We start from the raw sequence: 17,667 nt of genomic DNA, 5'->3' as shown, positions 1-17,667 counted from the left end.
AATCAGCGTATTTTTACATGAGTAGAATGTGTCCTTTTATTTAAAATGCATCTCTGGGTTATTTGTGGGGCCTACCTGGTGTTTTTACATGAGTAGAATGTGTGCTTTTATTTAAAATATATCTTTGGGTTATTTGTGGGGCGTAGGAATTCATTCATCCCCCCCCCCCCAAATATATAGTCCAGCCCACCCACCACATGGTCTGAGGGACGGTGGACCCGCCCACGCTTAGCTTCAGTTGGCTGTGTTCGGTCGTAATCTGCATGAGGGCAGGGTTGTGATGGGAACAAACCTATGTGAGCCTTTGACTGGCGACTCCCCTCTCCACTGCAAAGGGAACATTGGAAGCCTTCCTATCCTTTTCACATAAATCACCGCTCACTGTGCTGCCCAAACCCTACGCTATGGTTAATCTGAAGTATGCTTTGTTGTACACGAGCCAGCTTTAGACTATGGGTTACAGTGGTACCTCAGGTTAAGAACTTAATTTGTTCTAGAGGTCCGTTCTTAACCTGAAACTGTTCTTAACCTGAAGCACCACTTTAGCTAATGGGGCCTCCTGCTGCCGCCGCACAATTTCTGTTCTCATCCTGAAGTAAAATTCTTAACCCGAGGTACTATTTCTGGGTTAGCAGAGTCTGTTACCTGAAGCGTCTGTAACCCGAGGTACCACTGTACAGTCATACCTCATGTTATGTCCACTTCATGTTACGTTCTTTCAGGTTACGTCCCGTGGCGACCCGGAAAGGGTTACTTCCGGGTTTCGCCGCTCGCGCATGCGCAGATGTGCAAAATGACTTCACACGCATGCGTAGAAGCGGCGAATCGCAACCCACGTGTGCGCAGACACACCACTGCGGGGTGCGTTCCTTTCATGTTGTGATCGGGCCTCCAGAACGGATCCCTTTCGCAACCAGAGGTACCACTGTATAAAGATTGCTCGATTCAACCAACTCCAGTTATGATTAATCGTGGTTTGGGGTACTAAACTGCTGTTGGCATCCATCTGTCTCGAGAGACAATGGAGTACGACTCTGGAGGTGAAGTTAGACCTCTGTGTTAGCAGCATCAAAGTGACCTCCCTGGAGCTAAAGCCTGGGCAGTGTGTCTGGAGATCCTGGGATGCCCAGATGGCAAGACACCCACACCTCTCTCGGCCTTGCTAATGTGGTCCAAGCAGAGCAATGTGTTTGACGCCAGCTTGGCTGCAGGAGTTGCTGGAAGGAGGCATCTAAAGTGTCCTCCAACCATCTTGGAGACTCCATTCTGGATTCATGTAGAGTTTACTCCTTAGCCTTTTCTCCTCCCAAAGATCTCCCTCAAGGCAGCATAGGATAAGAGTTTTCCTTTTTCTAGATGGGCTACCTTCTCAGGTTGGCAAGCCCCACCTGCCCCTTACTTCCCTCTGCAGTATATGCAGAAAACACCTTCTTGACCATTGGACCCACAATTGGTCTTGTTGTAAATAAAAATATGCCCTTTTCCTATGTACGTGCAGTTATGAACATTACCATATATCTAGACCTCAAAATTCCTATCACAGTCTCATCCGCTTAATCCACCGGTGCCTGTCTTTGCATACAGGGGAAGTTCATTCATTGAGGGTTTGATACCCATTGGCTACCCTCACCGGTCGAAGCCATTCCTGGGGCGCGGCCGCTGTCGCTCTAGGAGCCACAGGTGAAAGCTGAGGGGCAAGGTGTGGACAAAAGGTGAGAAAACTACCCCAGAAGGAGCACAATGTGTCTCCCACCAGAGGTACTAAACGGACTTAGTGAAGCACTTGGCAAAAGAAAAGGTTATGTATGAAAAAGAAGCAAAACGGCAAGAAGAGAAGATTTGAGAAAATGAAAGCTGAAGTTTCTGAAAATTATGCAATTAAAAAACAGATTGAGATCTTGCAAGAATTTCGAATGATGGTTCCTGATTGCCAACGCAGATTAGAAGCTGCACGTGCAGATCTTGCCCAGCTATTAGAAAATGGAAAAGAGTTGGAAGAAGCTGAAGAATATAAAGGAGCATCTTCGGTACTTGAGTCAATAAAGTTAGAAGCCTAGATAGAGTAGTGAAAAATCAATGTACGCTTTGGGTTCATTGTTACATTTTACTAATGTTTGACCACTTCTGTATTTCTGAAAGTAGTGTTAGGAATGATGATGTGCTCGATAATGAGCTCTCGGATTTGAGTGCTCTGTAGTCTGATAGCTGTGGTACCTCGAGTTACATACGCTTCAGGTTACAGACTCTGCTAACCCAGAAATAGTACCTCGGGTTAAGAACTTTGCTTCAGGATGAGAACAGAAATCGTGCTCCGGCGGCGCAGCAGCAGCAGGAGGCCCCATTAGCTAAAGTGGTGCTTCAGGTTAAGAACAGTTTCAGGTTAAGAACGGACCTCTGGAATGAATTAAGCACGTAACCAGAGGTACCACTGTACTAGCCTTTTGCGCTCTTTCACTCTTGTCTGATGTTTCTAACCGTACTTTTAGACTTTCTTAGCTTCTTTTGGATTCTTATGGTTAATACTCTGTTTTAACTCCTTTTAGTTTTTTAAAAAAACCAAAACAAAACAAAATGTGTTTTTTGTTTAGATTTTAAATAATTTTAAACGATTGCACCCTTCCCTCCTTATGCTGGTCTATGACCGTAATAAAGATTTGTTGTTGATGTGCTCAAATGATCTGTACCTTTTTAAAAAAAAAGTTGTATTTTTATTTTGTATTTTGTGGTTTTATATCTTGATTTTATTCTGTGAACCACCTTGAGACCCCCGGGTATAGGGCGGTATATAAATTCAATTAATAATAATACCTCTCCCCTAGCACCCCTAATTACAGTGGTACCTCGGGTTAAGTACTTAATTCGTTCCGGAGGTCCGTTCTTAACCTGAAACTGTTCTTAACCTGAAGCACCACTTTAGCTAATGGGGGCTGCTGCGCCGCCGGCGGAACACGATTTCTGTTCTCATCCTGAAGCAAAGTTCTTAACCCGAGGTACTATTTCTAGGTTAGCGGAGTCTGTAACCTGAAGCATATGTAACCTGAAGCGTATGTAACCCGAGGTACCACTGTAACTAATCTGTAGTTATCTAAAATGGTAGTGAAAGCTTCTGAACTCATGGCCATGCAGGGAGAGGAGAGCGGGTATTGTGTGGGCCTGAAACATGCACAGGCTCATTCCCACTAAAATAGCCCAACAGTGGGGAACCTCAGACCTGCGCCCCAGTCTAGGCCTCTCTTATCAGACTCTCCATAGGCCACACCCCTGCATCATGCCCTCCTTTTGTACTTTTTCCTGGGTTGGGACATGTCCTTGAATGTTGCGAACACCCTTTTGCTTGCTTGGATTGATGGAAATGTGTGCATGTAGAAACCTCTGACTTTGGTGTGGCTGGAATGTAGCCTCCTGCGAGGTAAAAGTCGCACCCATCCCTCTTTCCGCTTTTGCCTGTGGCCCTACCCATCACTACATCCAGACCCCAGAAGGTCCCCCAGGAAAAAGGTTCCCCAAACCCTGCAAGAAGAAAAAAACATGTTTTATTGTTCTAGTTACAGATAGGTAGCCGTGTCGGTCTGCCGTAGTCGAAACAAAATGAAAAAATTCCTTCCAGTAGCACCTTAAAAGGTAAAGGTACCCCTGCCCGTACGGGCCAGTCTTGACAGACTCTAGGGTTGTGCGCCCATCTCACTCAAGAGGCCGGGGGCCAGCGCTGTCCGCAGACACTTCCGGGTCACGTGGCCAGCGTGACAAAGCTGCATCTGGCGAGCCAGAGCCGCACACGGAAACGCCGTTTACCTTCCCGCTGGTAAGCGGTCCCTATTTATCTACTTGCACCCGGGGGTGCTTTCGAACTGCTAGGTTGGCAAGCGCTGGGACCGAGCAACGGGAGCGCACCCCGCCGCGGGGATTCGAACCACCGACCTTTCGATCGGCAAGCCCTAGGCGCTGAGGCTTTTACCCACAGCGCCACCACCTTAGAGACCAACTAAGTTAGTTATTGGTATGAGCTTTCGTGTGCACGCACACTTCTTCAGATATGTTTTATTGTGACGTCCGGAGGCGGCCCGAAGCTGTAATGTCTCACCTCAGAAATGGCATTTCCTTTGGCTTCCTAAGGGCCCTTCACCATGCAAGGCATTTCTGTTCTCAAAACTGTCCCTGCATTGTTTTAGCTCCTGACGCCTCTTGATTTCCAACCGGAGGAGCTGGCGCCTTGTCAGCTCGGGCTGTCAGGTGGGGTTTCGCTTGAGTGCGACTTGAGAGGTATACGCCGGGCACTTCCGAGGCTGGAAGGAAGCCTTAATGCATAAAATGGGCCAACACAAATGGAAACACCTGCCTCACCCACTGATTGTAGAGCTATTCTAGCAGCAAGGTCTGCAGCTGCTGCATTTAGTGTAAAAAACTAAGGGCAGGAGGGATACCTGTGACAGCAGATGATCTTCCAAGGGCCACATGGCCAGTGCAGAGCTGCTGTCACTATCTGTCCTGCTTATGGCCCAAGGCGATGTACAGAGCATAATAAAAACAACAACTAAAGAACAATCAAAAACATAAAAAGTGGCAGAAAGTGAATTTAAGAACTAAGTAAAATGACCACCCATGGAAAGCTTATGTGACCAATTCTCATTTGTGACTGATCGCAAATGCCAGATCATCTTGGGTATATATATATGCCCTGTGTTTGTGATTCTTAAAGCTCCCGTAGCTATTCTTTTTAATCCCTCCTCCTTTCTTGGCTTTGCCTTTAATGTGTGCCCGTACTTGTCCAATCCCTCTTCCTCTCTGTCTCCTTAATGCAGAATTTTGATGCTAAGGAACTCAGGGCACAGAATTTCAAACAGTCCTGAGCCCTCAAGTTTACAGCTGCAAATCTGACTGGCAAAGTGTGCCTCCTTTGCCGGCCCATCACCCATTTCCAGATTGCTGAGGCTTTTTCATTTTTATAGTATCTAAAAATACCTTCATTGTCACTAGCACGGGACTGCTTTATTTTTTAAAAATATGCTCCTTTACGTAGCTGTCTTTTTAAATAGAAAGTTAAGAAAAGAAAAATAAGGTGCTTTGGGTGGTTGTGGGGTTTTTTTTTTGAAAAAATGATGGTGGTGGTGGTTTTAAAGTGTTACTTGGGCCACTGCTGAGCCAGGTTTGGTGATGTTGCTGGTTTTAATTTAGTTCTGGGTTGTTGTTTCTTTAATGAACGAAAGCTTCCCAGGGGGTGCAAAGATCCCCTTGTGATATAAGCACGATGTGCTGTTAAACATGTTCTTGCCGTAACTGCCTGCTGTGCCGCCATGCCAGGCTGTGGGCCTGGGACAGGTGGGGCCTGGGTAATTAAATGTCACGGCACCCCAAGGAACCTTCTTACACAGTCCTGTCTCTCGCCTTTCTCAAAGGTTTTACGTAAACAGGGCACAACCCTGCTATTAGCGGGGCTTGTTCTGAGTTGTTCCCGAGGGATGGGTAAGGTGCTCTCTTTTGCACAGGTTTGGGGACAGGGGGCGGCTTCTGTGGAAAGATGCTGACTGGAGCCAAAACGGAGTGGTATTATTATTATTATTCCACTTGCCGGAAGAAGGGATCTCATCTCCCTGGTGGGGAAAGATGGGGAGGGTGCCGTTTTAAGCGCAGCTGGCCCTGGGTGGGAGTTTGGCTTGCGTTCCCTGCAGTTCTCTCCCTCTCTGGCCTGGGTGCCAGGGAGTGACAGTTTACAGGCAGGCAGCCAAGCCCTGAATGGAGGAATGTGTGAGGCCTTCAGCTTTCACATGCTTTTATCAAGAGCGCAAAGAATAGCCTGGACTCAAGCTGCACCGCTCAGGTCAGAAGGAGAGAGGAATGTTCGTGTTAACCCATGAGGTGCCGGCCAGGAAGTGGCCAGCCAGGCCCTTGGGGACTGTGTTTGGGGCACCTTGGGCCTAAGGAGGTTGCCAATGAGAGGCATGCGTCTCTGATGTGGCGTTTTGCATTACAGTGACAGCCAAATACTGTAATGAAATTCAGGGCCCCATGACCACCACAGCGCTATAATACCTATTGAACAGTCATGGATTCTTCCTCCCCCACTCCCCTAAAGAATCCTAGGAAATGTAGTTTTTTTTCCTCAAGGGAGCTGAGAGCAGTTAAGAGAACTCTATTCCCCCCTGCTCCTGCCAACCTAGCAGTTCAAAAGCACGTCAAAGTGCAAGTAGATAAATAGGTACCACTCCGGCGGGAAGGTAAACGGCGTTTCTGTGCGCTGCTCTGGTTCGCCAGAAGCGGCTTAGTCATGCTGGCCACATAACCTGGAAGCTGTACGCTGGCTCCCTCGGCCAATAAAGCGAGATGAGCGCCGCAACCCCAGAGTTGTCCGTGACTGGACCTAATGGTCAGGGGTCCCTTTACCTTTATTTCCTTCAGAGCTGCTCACATGGATTCCTGCTTCCCTCCTCTCTGTCCCCCCCCCCCCTTTGTTGCACGGCGAACCATATTTTGTAACACTTCCCACAATAACTTGCATGTGTTTTTATTTTCTGTGTGGCTCTTTGCTCATCTTCAGTGCAAGGCAAAAGTTTTTTATAAGACAGATCATTGCAAGTACCTCTGCAGTCCATTAGGGTAGCTTGTGGCCTGCTTTTAAAAAGATCCACAAGACCGCCCAACGATGCTTGCATCCCAGCAAAAGGAAACTGCCTGTGTCACCTGGATTTCCTAGAGAAGGTGAAAGTTCTCCAGCACAAACAAAACCTTGCTGCCTCCAAAGCCAGGGCTTTGACTTGCCACACATCTCCAGCAGTGCTATGAATCTTTAATATCCATGCATATATATATATATATATATTGGTAAAAGGTGTTATATAATTTTCTTTTTAGGCCGGCCTCAAACGCACACAGCATTACCTCCGGTCTCTCAGTTATCTTCTTTTTCAAATATCCTAAAATGTTTTAACTAAGACCCATGTGGCACCTTAAAGAGGAAGAAAGTTGTGGTGGAAGGAACTTTTGAGGTTTGAGGCCACAACTCATATATTTTTAATGTGTGTGCAGCACTTACCAAGTTTTAGGCGCTTGTGTCAGTGTTAAATAACAGCAGCAGCATAGGAACTTTCAGAGCATTCATGTGCCAATTAATTCTGCTCCCCCAGCCATAAATTTACCCCCAACAAGCAAAAATGAGAAAGGCAATTTTGCCCTCTTTTATATCCAAGCCCCTTCCTCAGTTTGACCCGAACCCAAGGATGTTTGAATGTTTACTGCAGCACAAACAAAACAGACATGGCAACAGCATGCACAATATCCCATGGAGAAAAATGTTACGTTGTATGTGTGGATAAGATGATAGGCATCAGAAAATAACAGGTGCAAGTCAGGCGATGTGGGAAGGGGAAAAAACGACAGAATGGTGGAGAATCGATTGGGAGCATGGGATGACATGAGCTCAATTTATATCCCTTCTTCCAAGGAGCTCATATCCAGTTTTCCCCACCAACAGCAACCCTGTGAAGTAGATTAGGCTGAGAGATAGTGACTGGCCCAGAACTCTTTCCCCTTTATCATAGACGCACAGTTCAAACAGTAAGAAGATCACCAAATTCCAGCTGCACATTTGAACCTGATTTGAAGCTCTTGTGAAACAAACCCCTTCTTTCCTGAAAAGATTGGACTTTGGGGGATAAGGAGAGTGTGGGTGGGTTGGGGGAAAATGCATTGAAAAGCGTGGGTTGACAAGGGCGTTAAACCCTCCCACTAAGAAAAAAGGATGAATGCTCATTAAATAGGCATTGCCATCTAATCTCTTTGCAAATAAGTTGGGATGAATATTTGCTAAACAGGTCATCTGAGTGTGGCTAACTCGCATTTGCCTGCCATCTCACGTACTGGAGTGCTCATTCCTCAAAGAGTTGTTATTTTTAAATATATATATATATCAAGCAGGTTATGTATTACCTCAGTGTTATCTCCCTGGCACTTTCCATTTGTACAACTGGGTAAATTGAGAGAGAACAAAGTGCCTGGTGTTCAGTGGCATGAATACATTGGCTCCCAGTACGTTTCCGAGCACAATTCAAAGTGTTGGCGCTGACCTTTAAAGCCCTAAATGGCCTCGGCCCAGTATACCTGAAGGAGCGTCTCCACCCCCATTGTTCTGCCCGGACACTGAGGTCCAGCTCCGAGGACCTTCTGGCGGTTCCCTCATTGCAAGAAGCAAAGCTACAGGGAACCAGGCAGAGGGCCTTCTCGGTAGTGGCGCCCACCCTGTGGAACGCCCTCCCTTCAGATGTCAAAGAGATAAACAACTACCTGACATTTAGAAGACATCTGAAGGCAGCCCTGTTCAGGGAAGTTTTTAATGTGTGACTTTTGGTCTTTGTTTTGGTCTTTGTTTGAAGCCACTCAGAGTGGCTGGGGAAACCCGGCCGAATGGGCGGGGTACAAATAGAAAATAATAATAATTAATAATTATGATGATAAGACTAGCCTGCTGGATTAGGCCAATGGCCCACCTAGTCCAGCATCCTGTTCTCACAGGGGCTGACCAGTTGCCTGTGGGAAATGTACAAGCAGGACTTGAGCACAAGAGCTCTCACTCCTCCAGCGACTGTGGAGGCAGAGCATATAAACATTATGCGTGTGTGCATGTGTTTGAATGTTGTGTGGTCTGCATGCATAGTACAGTGGTACCTCTGGTTAGTTAAAAACTTAATTCGTTCTGGAGGTCCGTTCTTAACTTGAAACTGTTCTTAACCTGAGGTACCACTTTAGCTAATCGGGCCTCCTGCTGCCGCTGCGCGATTTCTGTTCTCATCCTGAGGTGAAGTTCTTAACCTGAGGTACTATTTCTGGGTGAGCGGAGTCTGTAACCTGAAGCGTCTGTAGCCCGAGGTACCACTGTACCTGCTTGTGCATGTGTGTTTGTGGGTGAGAGGACACAGTTTACTTTGGCCACAGCAACTTGTGTCTGCCTGCCTGCCTAGATGCAACCCTTCAGCCATAAATGTTGGCTACCTTTGCCCTGCAGGCACAACTACCACCAGCAGGAATCTGGTTGGCCGCTGTGTGAAGAGAACGCTGGACTAGATGGCCTTTGGCCTCATCCTGCAGAGCTCTCCTTATGTTCTTAAAATGTTTGTCATGCTTGTGCCAGGGGAAAACTGCCCTCTTTGCCTTTAATGTTATTACAAATCCCATTGGTGCCCAGGTTGCGGCTCGCTGGATATTTTTTAAGGCATGCTTTGTTTTGACCTCCTTTCTGTTGATTTGTTTTTATGGCATCATGGTATTATTATGAACTGCCTTTGGATCATGTGACAGAGGGCAGGCTAGAGCATCTCCTACAAATAAATAAAACAAAAATAGCTAGTAGTGGTGGTTGATACACTTAACCTTCCCCAAGAATTTATCTCCTTTTAAACCTGTCTGAGGCAGAGACTGTCAACACATCTTTGTGGAAGTGTATTCCGTAAATCAATGAAATGGGTATGGCGCTACATTCAGAAGAGGCAACAGGAGGCATTTCCTCACATATTGGCCCTATCTACACTAAACTTTTAAAGCAGGATCATACCACTTTAAACAGGCATGGCTTCCCCCACCCCACCGCGATGGAGGTTTTAAATGTTTGATGCTTTGTTGTGTTTTTATATTTTGCTGGAAGCCGCCCAGTGTGACTGGGACAACCCATCATCATCATCATCATCATCACCACTTGTCCCAACAACTCTCTGCACCCTTCACAAACCACAGGAGTCTCTGGGGGAAAGCCTTACGGTCTTCAAATAAAAACATCTTGGAGATCCCGGGCCACAGGGAGGTTAGACTGGCCTCAACCAGAGCCAGGGCCTTTTCGGCCATGGCCCCAATCTGGTGGAATGCTCTATCACAAGAGACTAGGGCCCTGTGGGACTTGACATTTTTCTGTAGGGCCTGCAAGACAGAGCTGTTCCACCAGGCCTTTGGCCAAGGCACAGTCTGACCCCCTCCTTTGGTAATCCTCACAGAACTCTAGCCCAATGGTTGCCATTAATTTGATTTTGAATTGGTTTTAGAATGCATTTCAATCAATTGATTGTGATTTTATGTAAATTGTGTTACTTTTATAGTTGTTAGCTGCTCTGAGCCTGGCTTCGGCTGGGGAGGGCGGGATATAAATAAATTTTATTATTATTATTATTATTATTATTATTATTACAAGTAGTACAATACTGCTTTAAACGTATAGTGTAGAGAGATGCCTGTTCCTATGGCCAAACCCAATGAATGGCTCTGATCTCTTAATATTATGATCAGCTGTTTCTGGTTGTGCTCTATTCTAGCCCATGCTTGGTTAGTGTATACATTTGTGTGTGTGTGTGTGTGTGTGTGTGTGTGTGTGTGAGAGAGAGAGAGAGAGAGAGAGAGAGTGTAAGGAGTGGAGTTATTCCCACAAATCCCCAAATTTGCAGGCGGGGTAGGGGTGGGGTGGGCAGAAGTGCCCAGTGCTGCAGCCTCTTCAGCTTTGCTCACTGGACTGGGAGAAATTTGAGCTAATGGACACTGGGCAGAGCTTGTTAGCCAAGGTTGGTTTGCATCATTGTTCATTCAGCTGCCTCCTTCATTGAGGTGTTTTGTGAGAAGGCCCTTTGTCTCTCTGGAGGAGGGGTGTGGGGGGGGGGGTATAAGCTGCAGAAGAACTTCCTACCCGGAGGCAGGCAAGCGGAGAGCAGGCTTAGATGCCAGGGTGTGAAATGCCTGCCTGGGCCTATTGGAACGCAACTCCTTCTCCGCTGGAAATAACTTGCCCATGTTGTCAGTTGGGAAGCTGGCATTTTGCGCTAATTGCTCATATCACAGATGGTTTCGAGGGCTCGTCGGCCACCTGCCAGGGAGTCGGCATTGTAAGAGGAACGGTTTGCGAGCTAGATCTGCAAGTCACATTCTTCTGGGCATAAAAAGAAGAGGGGAAAATTCAGGTAACGGATCCTCTCCTGGCTGTTTTCTGATTTTATTTTTCTTTTTTGCAAAGGTGCCGAGAAAACCAGTTTAATTCAATCCAAAAATACTTGCAGCCTTTCTGTGCTACAGAAGAGCACGGGTTTTAATAACGTTTCCCTCTGCCAGAAGCTCCTGGGAGATCCCTAACAGAATTCTCAGCAACCTTAACAAGTGCCTTATTTTATTTATTTTTTAACACTTTGAAATGCAGGCCTTTCGACTTGGCTCTTCGTTCAAGTATCCTGGCAATCCAGGCCAGCTTTCCAAATGCTGAGCTTGCTAGATCAAAGCAGAGTGTCTCTCTGTGTGTGTGTTCCCTGCAGCTCAGTTCCCCGGAAGCTAATTTAAACAAGCTTTTGCAAAACTTGGCTTTTGAACCATGAATTTCCTTGGAAACTTATCTGAGGAGGAGGAGGAGGAAGGATTCCACAATTCGGAGGTTATTAATGGTTGATAAGTTTCGTTGAAATGCAAGTTGCTTGGTGATTTATTTGGTTATTTCATAACATTTATACGCTGCTTGATCGTAGAAAAAACCCCTCAAGGCGGTTTACGAAAAAGATTGTGATTATGATAAAATTGCTTGCTGCTGCTGCTGCTGCTGCTACTTTGGCCAGAATTTCTAACTGCAATGTGGCTATCTGGAACAGTTTTGCTTGCAGCTGCTGCTGCAAAAGTATTTTATTCCCCTTTCCACCTCCCTAACTTCTCCCGGCTTCCCCTACCCCATGCCAATTCTGAGCCCAACACAGATAGCAATGCAGAAGACTGTTGTGTGTATTCTAGGGTGCTCTCTCAGTTCCTGCCAGGTGATTCAGTGGGCTGATAGCCTGGCCACAGTGGCCTGCATGAACGCACCGTGCATCCCAGAACATGCCCCCAGAATCCTTTGCAACATGCTGGAGTCAGTGTGGTCGATGCTTCATCAGACAGAATGGTGTGAAAAGCTTTCCCTGACCTGGAAAACTGCGAACTTTGATGGTTGATCAGCCTTATCACAAATAAGAGTTGAGGAATTAACATGCTTGCTCCACCGCACCCCTTCAACCAGTTGTGTGTCTCAATTCTCCCTTGGGCACTGTGAGGAAACACCTGTCTGTTGTGGGACCCTAGCACGAAGTGGGGTGGGGCAGTGTGAGCCCCAACCTGGGTGAAACTCCCTCCTCAAGAGTATCTAGAGAGGCTCAGGAGAAAAGTGGCTGAGTGGGTCGGACTGGAAACCCCATCCCAGGCTGCCACAGCTTTCTGGGAGATTAACTCGCAGGCAGAGACGTTACTCACCAATCAGGAATGCAGCTCTCTTTTTCCTTAATGAGAACAAAACATTTTTATTCCTGTTAGTTAAAAAGGAAGCGAGGGCTACTGTCAGTCACCATGCCAACAGAATCTCCCACCCCCTCTGCCCCCAGGGGGTGATGGGTGTCTTCTGTCTCCATCCTTGTTTGGAAAGGTGAAGCAGACGAGCCAAAACTTGACAAACTGGCAAGGGAAGGCGGTTTTCATGCAGCGATTGTCTAGCTGTTGCATAGGCCAGCTAGGCTCACACAGCTTTACAGTGCGACATCCAAGCGTCCCTGCAAAGGACTTCCTCCTGGCCGGCGCCAGAATTGGTGTAAGATCACCAGCATCCTCTTGGGCTATGAGCTTTTGAGCTTTTGCCTGGATGACACAAATGCAAGAAGAGCTCTGCTTGATCAGGGTCAAAGGTGCATCTGGCCCAGTATCCTGTTTCCTGCAGTGGCCCAACAGATGTTTCTGGGAAGCTGATTGGAAGCAAAGCACAGGAACATAGGAAGCTTATTCTGAGTCAGACCAACTGGTCAGTCTAGCTCAGTAGTGGCTCTCTGGGGTTCCAACCAAGGGACATTCATAGTCCTACCTGGGACCTTTCATCTGCAAAGCAGGGGCTGTACCACATGCTGCCCAGCCATCCCCATTTAAGCGGGACATCCCGGAATTATAGAAGTCATCCCAGCTTCTGGTTGGATCCCAGAATGTCCTGTTTTTTGGTCTGGCACTCTGGCGTGTTGTCAGCAGAGCATCACCTGGATTTTGTAGGATATGCTGTCGATGAGCTGCACCCCTATAAATACAAACCCAGCATGTTCCCTTCTGTTGATCCCTAGTATGTGCTGCTCAGAGGCATATTGTCCCTGAACTTGGAGGACCCATTGGCAATGATGACAAATTGCAGTACTTTTTGCAGCTGTGTATTTAACACCTGGAGGGATGTGGGTGGCGCTGTGGGTAAAGCCTCAGCGCCTAGGACTTGCCGATCGCATGGTCGGCGGTTCGAATCCCCACGGCGGGGTGCGCTCCCGTCGTTCAGTCCCAGCGCCTGCCAACCTAGCAGTTCGAAAGCACCCCCGGGTGCAAGTAGATAAATAGGGACCGCTTACCAGTGGGAAGGTAAACGGCGTTCCGTATGCTGCGCTGGCTCGCCAGATGCAGCTTTGTCATGCTGGCCACGTGACCCGGAAGTGTCTGCGGACAGCGCTGGCTCCCGGCCTATAGAGTGAGATGAGCACACAACCCTAGAGTCTGTCAAGACTGGCCCGAACGGGCAGGGGTACCTTTACCTTTACTATTTAACACCTGGGAAACCAAGGCAACCAGGAATTCAAGGCAGTTGAGTGGGTGCTAGTGGGGGGACCAGTAAGCCTAGCTTCCTCCTCCTCCTCTGTGCCAGCCACAGAGCCCATCATGGCCAGCAGAGCTTGTGGAGGAGGGGTGGATCACTCTTTCTCTCCTGGGTGGAAACATTTTTGTCTCCCCTGCCCCTTTCCTCTTTTACAAGCCTGCTAAGGGGCTAGCAGCCTGTATTCTTACTTTGGCTGCTACTCTCACATGGAAATGCAGGCTAGTAAATGTCTTTGCAGGCTAGTAACTTGGGTGAACTCATTTACAAGCCACCAGCAGGCCTGTTCTGCATTACTTTGTCTGGCACATTTTAAAGCTATCTGAGTCATCGCCATAACCTGCGGCCATAAATTTTATAAGTTTGTTATATGTTGTGCTCTTTTTCTGTTTTACGGTTAATATTCATGTTCTGGGATCACAACGTTGCTCTGATGTAAGGTGCATGTATGCCCGCATGTGTGTGCATGGGGTCCTTGGTTGGCCATTCATTAATTCATTATCGCATCACCCTACTATTTGTTCCTAGCATCCAGCAATTCTTAGTGTGCGTCCATTAAGAATTTGCAGTAGAGGACTGTGGAGTGGCGTTGTGGCGTTCACCTGAACTCTAGTTGCCTGTGTCACTGCTGTGTAACAAAACAGAGAGGGAAGGGGGTGAGGTTGGTGGGATGCTAATGCACCAGTGGGAACATCATATTGGTTCTGCTGGTGTGTTTGCACTGTGCTAACCTCCCATTCTTTGCCCTGGCTGCAGTGATGCAGGCAAAGGGAGGTCAGATCAGTGCCACTGCCCCATCCGGCCATCCACTGCTGTTCATTTGATTGATGATTGAGAGGTCCATCTTCTGTGAATATGGTTGATCGCTCCTGAAAGCTTATGTACCTGTTTTTGAGTCAATATTATGCTGCAGTACTGCATTGACGGAAGGTGTGTGGTCCTTCATTTATTTATTGCAGCCCCCCCCCCCACCTTTCCAAGGAGCTCAGGTTGAGATGAGTGTTACCATCGCCCCATCATGCCCCAAGGACACATACGGAAAGGACAAGTTCCTACATTTAGGCCCACCGTTTTTAAAAAAAATTTTAATCGAATTCTAAATTATAACAGATATGACAAGTCAAAACTACAAAAGAAAAATAATCTCTCAAAGGACCTGTTGATGCCATTTTACCATTGCACTGTTGAGAGTGTATTAACTTATGGTCTCTGTGTGTGGTTTGGGAGCTGCACGGCCAGGGAAAAAACAATGCTGTCCAAGGTTGTAAAGACTGCGGAGAGAATAATTGGGTGCACTCTTCCCACCTTGGATCAAATCTGTGCTTCCAGGTGTCATAAGAAAGCTGCAGAGATAGTGCAGGATAATACGCACCCTGGAAATGATCTCTTTCAGCTTCTGCCTTCTGGAAGAAGGTACAGGGTTATAAAGACTAGGACTAGCCGCCTGAGAAACAGTTTCTATCCAAATGCGATTTTGGTTTTAAACGCAGTGTAAGGTAGTCTCTGTGGGTGTATATTGTATTTAATGATGGGGTATCAGAGTTTTTAGGGGTTAACTAGGCTGGGATAGCAGGCTTGTTTATTGAATGTATGATGTAGAATTTTTCAATTTCGTTGTTCTGTATAGGACAATGGCAATAAAGATTATCGTATTAAAAAAACAAAGCGGAAGAGAGTGCAGAATGAATTCAGGAAGAAGACAATATTGCATCATAAACAAGCATCTTTTGATGAGACATAGAGGACAAAAGAATTATTGTAAAGGGAAGGCTCAGTCTGGTATGAGATCGAGCTCCAGCTGACCATTTTTTTCTGCTTTGGCAGGGAGCGAGGCGGCTTTCTATTGACACCAGTTGTTGTCATGTGTTGAATAAAAGGATACCAATCAATAATAAAGCAGTCTGTGCTTTTCCGTCCCTGGGCTTTTTTAACACAACTAGTCAACTGTTCAGAGAGTACCGTGGTCCAAACTCTTAATGTCCCATGCATCTAAAGAAATATATAGGCCCAAGGTTACTTGCATTTGCTTTGCTTGGGATGAGACATTCTCGTTGTGTTTTTCTTACAGCTTGAGGTGCATTGACTGAGAAGAGAAATGAAGCCCAGGCAGTCCAGATGGTAAGTACAAGGGGCCACGATTCCATGCTGTACTACTGAGGAGCAAGCCGTGGACCAGAGGCCAGGGAGGGTGAGACTCTGGATGATGCTCTTGGCCCAGAATGAGAATTGCCCCATTTGTAGGCAATCAAAGTGGGTGTTGGGCAGGAGTGGCTTGTTCCGTTTGGACTCCTGAGGTGAAATGAGAAGGTACCACCCTCCACTGAAGCCTCACTTACTGGAAGCCGCTTCACTTCTCCCCTTCTGGGAGGTGGGGCACAGAGTTGCCCCTTGGATTCTGCTTCCTGAGGCGGTTGCCTCAGTCTGCCTCAGTTGGCCCTGGTGTTGGGCAATGTATGGTTTTGATCTATGGGCTACTTTTAAAATGAGGCTGCATTTTAAATTGCATTTTAACCTGTACAATGGTACCTCAGGTTAAGTACTTAATTCGTTCCAGAGGTCCGTACTTAACCTGAAACTGTTCTTAACCTGAAGCACCACTTTAGCTAATGGGGCCTCCCGCTGCTGCCATGCTGTTCTCATCCTGAATCAAAGTTCTTAGCCTGAGGTATTATTTCTGGGTTAGCGGAGTCTGTAACCTGAAGCGTATGTAACCTGAGGTACCACTGTATTTTAAATTGGTTTTTTTTAAAAAAAAAACATTATTATGTTTTTACTGTAATTTTAATGGTGTTAGCTGCCCTGAGCCCGGCTCTAGCCGGGGAGGGCGGGGTATAAATACAATTTATTATTATTATTATTATTATTATTATTATTATTATTATTATTATTTGGGGTGGCAGGAGCAGCCACAACTGCATCATGCAAGCCCAGAATTTTTTACATCACTGGATTGCAACGTAGCAAACCTAGACATGTGTGGTTTTTGCTTTCTTCGTAGGACTGAGTTTTATGCACATTGTATACTGACCAGTAGGAGATTTAAGTTTACCAACAAACCCTCCCATCCCCTGTTTTCTTTCCTAAAGGTTGCCTGAACCCCAGGTATCCCACTCATTTCTGGCTGCAGCTCTAAGCGATTTACCAGCAGACTTTCAACTGCTGCTGTTGCATCGATTGTGGACTCCTGCCAGAACTTGCCTATAGGACTCAGGTAAGTTTGCTCTGAGATGTATAACATGCATGCAGCCCATTGTGCAGAGGTGACCAAAAATTGCATGGCCGCATATCGAGTTTTTGCAGGTGAAGAAAGTTCCTGCCATTTTGGAGGAGAAATCACCACCCTCTCGTAATTCTTGGTGACTAATCAGGCACCCACACTCCTCGTTGTACCTTGACTGTAGAGATCCCAGTGTTCAAAGCCTAATTGGGTGTTTCTGGTTGAACCCTGTCCCTTTGATGGTGACATCATCCGTATTGGAACTCTGTTTGTGACATGGTTGTGCTGCTGTTGCAGGCAGCTGTTGGGTAGCAAAAGAAGAGGAATTCTGGTGGCTGCCTCCTGGTTGTCCTGTAAACCATGGTTTGGATGACTGAGAATGAACTCCACGCCAGCACCCCCTGCTTTCTTGTTTCGGTTAAACCATAGTTTGCTGTTGTGTTTTAATTTTGCAAACTTTGATTTGATCAAACCATGGTAGTTTGAGCTAAACAGGAAGTAATACATGAAGCTGTGCATGTGAGGGAGGGAGAAGGGGGCACGTGGGCCATGATAATTGCTACTGATTCTTTTAAACTATGGTGTGGAGGATCATTTGAATACCACCATTCTGTACAAGTACTGTTAATAAGAGAAGCTGCGCATAGCCATGTGGTGGTAACCTCAAAACTGGATTGCTGCAATTCACTCTATGTAGATCTGGCCTTGGGCCTGTTTTGGAAGCTCCAGCTGCTGCACAGTGCTATAGCCAGACTGCTGAAGGGGGCATCTGGTCGACAATATGTGACGCCATTATTAAAAGGTCTGCACTGGCTACCCTTCTAGCACTGTAGTCTGCTAGGAGACATTTTCAGAGTGATTTAACCAG

The 17,667-nt window shown here is 46.7% G+C and overlaps 1 protein-coding gene across 2 annotated transcripts in view; it reads left to right on the top strand.

The window, feature by feature from the left end:
• PLXNB1 (plexin B1) overlaps window positions 1–17,667 on the top strand; it is a 138,800-nt gene that overhangs the window by 15,881 nt on the left and 105,252 nt on the right. Inside the window, exons 1-3 of one of the 2 annotated variants that reach the window (XM_077920185.1) lie at window positions 10,750–10,922; window positions 15,651–15,700; window positions 16,669–16,793. The gene's annotated coding sequence lies outside the window, so the exon portion shown is untranslated. Of the gene's footprint in view, window positions 1–10,749; window positions 10,923–15,650; window positions 15,701–16,668; window positions 16,794–17,667 lie in introns of those variants that run through there. The other variant, XM_028719730.2, reaches the window with a different exon arrangement.

The sequence above is a fragment of the Podarcis muralis genome, chromosome 2 (assembly GCF_964188315.1).
Source record: "Podarcis muralis chromosome 2, rPodMur119.hap1.1, whole genome shotgun sequence".
In the NCBI taxonomy this organism is placed as follows: domain Eukaryota; kingdom Metazoa; phylum Chordata; class Lepidosauria; order Squamata; family Lacertidae; genus Podarcis; species Podarcis muralis.
Note: the sequence above shows the minus strand (reverse complement) of the source record. Positions and strands in the feature narration are given on the sequence as shown.